Genomic DNA, 7,807 nt, shown 5'->3' on the forward strand with positions numbered 1-7,807 from the left:
TGTGCCTTCATTTTCATGCAATTTTAGGAAATCTCTAATTTCTTTTTTCTTTTTTCCCTGATCCAGCTGTCATTGAATAGAGAGTTGCTTTGTTTCCATGTGTATATAGGCTTTTTCTTTTTCTTTCTGTTGTTACTGAGGACTAGTTTTAGGCCAAGTTAATCTGATGGGATAAAAGGGATTATTTTGAACTTTTTGTATCTGTTGAGGCATGCTTTGTGCCCATCTATATGGTCAATTTTAGAGAAATTTCTTTGAGGTGCCGAGAAGAATGTATACTCTTTCGAGTTTGGCTGAAAAGTTTGTAGACATCTATTAGGTCCATTTGATTTAAGACCTCTGTAAGTATCTTTGTTTCCCTATTTATTTTTTGTCTATATGGTCTGTCCCTTGGTGACAGGAGAATATTGAAGTCTCCCACTACTAAGGTGTTAGGATAAATGTGCGATATACATTAACAATATTTCATTTACAAATGCAACTGCTCTTGTATTTGGAGCATAGATGTTCAGGATTCAGAAGTCCCTTGGTGGATTTTTTTCCTTTGATGAGAGTGAAGTGTCCCTCCTCATCTTTTTTGATTAATTTTTGTTGAAAATCTATTTTATTAGATGTTAAGATGGGTATTTCTGTTGTTTTCTGGGTCTGTTTGCTTGTAAATCCTTTTTCCAGCCATTTACTCTGAGGTAGTCTTTATCTTTGTGGAGAGGTATGTTTCTTGGATGCAGCAGAATGTTGGATCCTGTTTCCACATCCAATCTATTAGTCTGTGTCTGTTTATTGGAGAGTTGCTTTTTTTGATGTTGATAGATAATAGTGGTCAATGAATTGTAGTTCCTTTAAATGTGGGGTTGTTGGTGACATTGTGTTTCTGTGCTTGTTTTCTTTTAATTTTTGTTGTAAAGTTATCTATATCCTGTGTTTCTTGGGTGGAGTTTCTTTCATTAGATTGGAGTTTTCCTTCTAGTATCTTCTGTAGGGCTGTGTTTCTGTGTAGATATTTTGTTTTCTCCATCTATGTTGATTGAAAGCTTTGCTGGGTATAGTAGTCCATGTTGGCATCTGTGGTCTCTTTGAGTCTACATGACATCAGTCTAGGCCCTTCTGGTATTCATAGTTTCTTTGGAAAAATCTGATGTGATCTGATAGGTCTACCTTTATATGCCACTTGGCCTTTTTCCCTTGTTGCTTTTAATATTTTTTCTTTGTAATGTGTATTTAGTGTTTTGACTATTATGTGATGTGAGGAGTTTCTTTTCTGGTCTAGTCTATTTGGTGTTATATAAGCCTCTTCTATGTTTACGGACATCTCTTTCTTTAATTTGGGAATTTTTTCTTCTGTGATTTCCCTGAACATATTTTCTGGACCTAGGAGCCTGGACTCTTCTTTTTTGTCTATTCCTATTATTCTTAAGTTTTGTCTTTTCATGGTGTTCTTGATTTCTTAGATGTTTTGTGTTAGGACATTTTCTGATTTTATCTCTTCTTTTAGAGATGTATTTGAAAGATCCCCGGCTGGGTATCTTTCGTCTGAGAGACCCCCTCCCAAGGAACAACGAGGCCATTCGGATGCAAACAGCAAGAGTCTTTTATTTTGATACACAGGTACCCGGGGTGGAAAGTCACTCGAAGGACTTTGCGCGCCCCCCCCCCCCCGGGGGAAAGCTGGGGTTTTTATAGGGTTTTAGAGCAGAAGTGCTGGTACAGAAGCGAGAGGCATGGTTACAGGGGGCTGATTGGTACGTTTACATGAGACCACGGTTTGCGTCAAAGTTTGGCAGGGACACCAAGATTCCAGGAACTGGGTGGTCGAAACAGTCATGATGACCCCCTGACGTGGCCCGCCACCTGCTGTTTTCTTTAGGACCCTTATCTTAACTGGAACAGTCTCATAGATATCCATGAGGGTGATTAACACAAACTGTTTGTAGTTCGACTGGGGCAGCCTGACCACAGATATCCCAAGTGGGTGACACAGCTGGGGGTTTCTTAGTAATTTTCCAGTTTCCCATCTAGCCTTCAGAGTTTTACAAAACAGTGGTGTCCCACAACATGGCGTTAGCTATGTTTAACTTAGGGTGAGGCAGGGGTCTTTCAGTATTGATTTCTTCAATTGTCTCTTCAGCGCCAGAGAGTCTCTTCCACATATCTTGAATTCTTTTGGTGATGCTTACCTATGTGGTTTCTATTTCTTTGCTAGGTTTTTCCATCTCCAAAATTTTTCTCCTTCTAACCATAAAACCTCAATCTAAGGAGTTCTGCCTTTGACCCAGTGGATAAAGTTCTACCCTGCCACCTGCCACAATGTTGCTGCCCGCCATGCCCGGCTTGACCGCGGGCCCGGGTCTTCACCAAATTAAACAGCCTGAGTCCCGTCAGTCCCGGTGGCTGACAGGACATGGAGACACACAGCGCAAAAATCGACCTTTCAAACTTGGTAGGGAGTTTTGCAAAATGTAAAATTTCCGCGAATATCCCTGGGCGCGGCCCTCTTGGCTTTGGGAAGAAATGGGCGGGACCTTGGTTTCATCAGAGGCTTCCACGTGCCCGGCGCCATCTTTAATTGATGCAAAGAGGCCCCGCCTCCCGTCTGCCTTTCTCCAGCCTTCTCTGCGCGATCCCCTTCCCCTGCCCCTTTCCCAAGCGGCTTCTATTTAAAAGCTCTCTCTTCCTGATTTCTATATGCCACTCTTATATTTTCAAATGCTTTATATAATCTTTATAATTTTCTCATTGGGTTTACATTTATAAGTCTTCACCATAATTAACTGTTTATCTTATCTTTTAGGCCTCATTTCAAGTTGGTATGGATTTTTATAAAAATTCAAGGTTACATTTTACTATCCTGCTTCAAAATAAATTTTATATAATAATAAAATTTCAAAGTTACAAATATCTATTCAAATTGAGTTGGTTTAAAATATAAGACTATTAAATTGCTTTTTACTGTTCTGCTTTAAGGATTCATTGTTACATACAAATTGTTTATCAATATTTTAAATTAATATCTATTAATTTTAGAGGTATTTATCTATGTTAAAACTGAATTAATTTGCTATAGCTCTACTATCAAAAGGTTAAAATATACTTGGTTAATTTTAAATCTGGTTTATATCGTTCTGCTAAATTGTTGGTCTTAAACTTATAGTTCAAGGGTTCGCTGCAATCTTTGTTTAGGTATCTCAATTATATTCAGTCCTAATTAGTGCTAAGTACAAAGCCTTTGCTGTTCAATTTTAATGCAAGTGGTAGGAACAGCAAGAATTTGCTAGCCTCTCTATAAACTGTATCTGATTAAAAGGCTTACTTGGATTTTAGTTCAAAAAGAGCAGATTTAAAGTTACACTAACAACTACAGTTGGTTAAGATGTTGAGCTATACCTAGTGTCTTTGTTTAGTTTTTTTTAAACGTTAAGCCTAGGACGGGTAACTAAAGTTGCCTTTATAAATCTACTTAAAATATGGTTCTAGATAGCATTCTGTTTTATAGGACACAGTTTAGAGCAGATAATAAAGACAAACAAAGAGCAACTCAGACATGCTGACCCTCAAGCTTGTCAGAGATCGAATGAATATGGCATTTTAACATGTGTAAGCTTATTGTGACAGAAAGTCCCAAAATCCTGGCAGTAGCTCCGCAAGGTCTCCGAGAAGATTTGGGCACAACAACAGATGACTACGACTCTGGATTGTGGTATGTTAACCACTGGGCAATACTGCCTGAACTGGCCCACTGCTAGGGCCCAGCCTAAACTGTTGACAAAACTGTGGACACCTGGAGAGTCAATGTTTCATGTTGCTAAGGGCGAGGTGAGGCCATTCTCTCGTTTCTTTCTCTACAAAAACAGTCTCATCTTCTGTGCCTAGCTGGACCACCTCTGTCCATGATGTTATGAGACCACAGGAGCCAGGGACACTGCCTAGGTGATGGACTAACTAGTCATCTCTGTCATTTTGACTGGCACATGGATTGGTATATTTATTTAGCTCATAACTTATCCTTCTCAGGTCTCTGATCACCTTGACGACTATGCTAAGCTAATGGTAGCTTTGCAGTTAAAGAGCAGACAATTAGATCCACTGTTAGCTCACTGATCAGTTTAAGATATATCGCTAGATAAAATATATATAGCTTATGTAGGGTCTAAGGATAAAAGGAGTTTAGGTTGTAAAAATACAAGTTACACATATTTGAGAGTCTAAAAATGTGTCTTAAGGTTGATGAATGCAAATTATAAAGGTTACAAGGTTAATATTTCTTCCTGTTGTTATGCTACTGTTGTATTGACTGTCCAGAGTTTTGACTTTTATCAGTAGGACTCTAATTTATTAATCTAACTCTAATACAAAAACATTCCACTATACCACTATGCCACTATTATAGTCCTAAGCTCAAGACTGTAAGCCTCCATAATGTCTATGCTTATACTAAAGTTAAAATCAAGTGAGTTTCCCTTTTAATTCATAAAAGGCTTTTGCCTTTTCAGAGTTCACCTTAAAAAGTACTTATGCCGTTAACACATATGTATTTCTACTGCCTTTTTCTCAATGCACAGTACAATTGTAATAGTAACATGTCTAAAGTTTTATCTCCTTCTTAAACCTTAAAAGTAATTCTTGTAAGCTGCAGAAAGTCCACCTAAATATACCTCTCAGGACAACTAGACTCCATATAAGTACTGCACTTATTGCCTATCTCAAAAGGTGGGACTCCTCCCCTTTCCCTGGTTTTGGGACTTCCTTTCCTGGCTACCAGACTACTGTTTACTGCATGCAACTACTGGCTAGATTGGTGAGTTCACTCCATTTTCTCAGCATACACGCCTCTTTTGGCAGGGGAAGCTTGACCACAGAGCTCTGGCAACTTCCTACTATCTTTTGAGATGGAGGGACCCCCCCCCCTCAGCCATAGCCTTAATTGTCTAGGTTTGACCCTCTATGATGACTTTTATTTTCGGGCCACACTCTCCCTTGGGCAGTACACCCCCTCTATGGGTTCCTTCCTCCCTCACTTGTGCACTCGCTCGCTCACGGGAAAGTCCCCTCTCACACAGTTCCTCTACTTCTCTGCCCCCAGTGGGAGATGCCCAGATGCCCGTCCCTCCAGACAGGCTGGAGAATTTCAGGTTTCTACACCTAGTGCCAGCTGGCTCTAGGGCGTCTAAGTTTACATGCTTCTGTAACCAAACCTCACCTCAATGACAGGTCAAAAACAAAGCCTTCTTTAAATATTGCCAGTGACTGGGTAAATAAAGGTCCCTCCAGGTAGACAGAGGTTCCCATGTACAAGCCTCATCGATCCAAACCTTTCAATGTATACCTACAGGATTTTCTACCTATTCAACTTTATATTTTGCCTATATATGTGTTTCAGTGTCCTGCCAGACACAGATGTTTCCTATAGCCACAACAGTGCCAAAGCAGCTACAGGTGTTCAACTCTGACCTCACAGACCTCCAACAAGCTACAGGTGTTCAGCTCTGACCTCACAGAATTCCAACAAGCTGGACCTGCACCTTCCCTCCCAGCCATGGATGTTCTCATAGACCCTGGAAAGCATCAAAACAGCCTGTTCTTCCTGGACTTGGCCAACACTTCAGCCTTTTGACCTCCCTACAGCACCCCCAGTGTCAGCAGGAAGTAGTCAGAAGAGAATCTACGCCTGTTATTCACTTGTTGTTAACAAAAGGCTGAAGTGGTGTGCTTCAGGACCAGGACAAGTGGCTCCAAGGTTCTCCCAGCATTCCCCAGTCCCTACCTGCTGCTGCCTTGCATGGCTGGCAACTCTCTCTGTTGATAACCCTCTACCCTAAATTTTCCAGGGCAGAGACTACTCTTATTCTTAACCTTGCAACCTGACCATTTTGTTGCTGTAATTCTCTCTCTGAACCTCTTGCATGACAACCAAGAGCTGCTTCCAATGAGACTAAATTTATATACTTTAACTTACCTTATAAAAGGCAGCCCAAGCTCCCTATTTTTAATTATAGAAAAAGGGAGGAATGTTGGGATCAGTAAGCAGGCACCTCTATGGTCAGCCCAAGGGACCTGACAAACCGGTTATCAGGCATTTGTGAAGACACCCAGACCACCTGGAATTACCTGAGCATGCCCTGAGTCACCCCATAAGAACTCCTGGAGCCCCGTCCCTCTCTTTCTCTTACTCTTACTCTCTTCTCTTCTCTTTCTCTCCTCTCTCTCTTTCTCTCTCTCCGCAACCCCCCTTCCCCTAATAAACCTCCCACATGGAACCGATCTCGTGGTGTGATTTGTGAACCCGCGTGTAACCTCCACAGGCTCACAGGCACACGCTTCCCAACATTCCTACGTTTCCTAACATTGGTGCAATGGTCCTAACATAAGCTAACATTATAAGTGTATGCCCTGACCAGCAGGGCTTCAACGGGGTTCTTAAGGGAGGAGAATGGAAGGAATGGGGGGGGGGGCAAGAAGTGCAAGGAAGAAAGCCAAGTCTGTTTGTCTGATCAAGGCTTCCCTTTATTAGAAATTTTTACCCAACTTATATAGGGAGAAGGCAGGAAAGGGGGAAGGTAATTAGCTGCTGCAGGAGACAGGAAGAGTGCTTTCATGTGTTAAATAGGGTGCCTGCAAGATAACTTAGGGATGTTTTCTCAGGGATGCTCTAACAAACGGATGTCTTCACAGTCTCTCACCCATGAGTTAGGGTCTTAGATAACTTTCACTAAATAGCTTTAGGTCTCCACTAAATGACCTTTGCTCACTATTTGGCTTTGGCCTAGCAAACACCTTTTGTCTCCACTAGATAGCTTTGACTCACTAATTGACCTAGGCTTCAGTAGATAGCTTAGTCTTCACTAGATAGCTTTGGCTTTGGCTTCCGTAGATAGCTTTGGCTCCCGGCAAGTGTATGCAACCATCATTTAAAAATCAACTAGTTTTCCAAAGTAAGGGGAACACGGACTATTTCTAACAGGATCTCAAGGGCAGGCTGTTTGACCCCCCCCCCCAGGGGAGGAGCAGTCTGTTAGGCTACAGAGGAGGACTTTGCAGCCAGCCCTGAAGGTACCTGATAAAACAGGGTCAAATGAAAGGGGAGGAGGTCCTCCCCTATCAGTAGACTTGGAAAGGGGCAGGGAGGAGACCAGGGAGGGAGTGCGGGGTTAGGGAGGGAATGAGGGAGCGGGATACAGCTGGGAGTTAACAAAATGTAACTAAAAAGAAAAATAAAATTTAAAAAAAATTAATCATAAATAATCACAAATGAGATGAAAGTAAGAAATGAGGTAGAAAGGTAAAAAGGGAAACATGAGTTATTTTACAAACTAGACAAAACTTTGTAACAAGACCACCTAATTTCTCCTTTCACAAGAGGATGTTAGTCTATCACCTGCATCTTTTAAATGAGGCGGCATTAATTATTTTTCCTCCAAACAATTCCTTTCTAATAAAGAAAACTCAGTTTTCTACAATTCAGAATTCACTTACTGGAACATTAACTCGCTATAATTTTACTTTATGAACTAGGCTTTCCTGAAACTTTTAGGAGGAGCCAAAATAACTACATACTTAGCCCAGCCAATAGCAAGAAAAATTGTCCTCGTTAGAATTGTCCATACCGTTCTCAGTGACATTTGATCTAATATTGTAGTAATGGTAGCAAAAGATTTTACATGAATTAATTTCTGTTATTTCCTTGATAGAATTGTGCTTCTCAGACATTGTACACTCACTCCTACAATGCTGGTGGACTGTAAACTTGTACAATAATTTTGGAAATCAATCTGGTGATTTCTGAGAATATCGGGAATAACTTTATCTCAAGACC

The sequence above is a fragment of the Psammomys obesus genome, unplaced genomic scaffold (genome assembly GCF_907164565.1).
Source record: "Psammomys obesus unplaced genomic scaffold, mPsaObe1.curated_primary_1811, whole genome shotgun sequence".
In the NCBI taxonomy this organism is placed as follows: domain Eukaryota; kingdom Metazoa; phylum Chordata; class Mammalia; order Rodentia; family Muridae; genus Psammomys; species Psammomys obesus.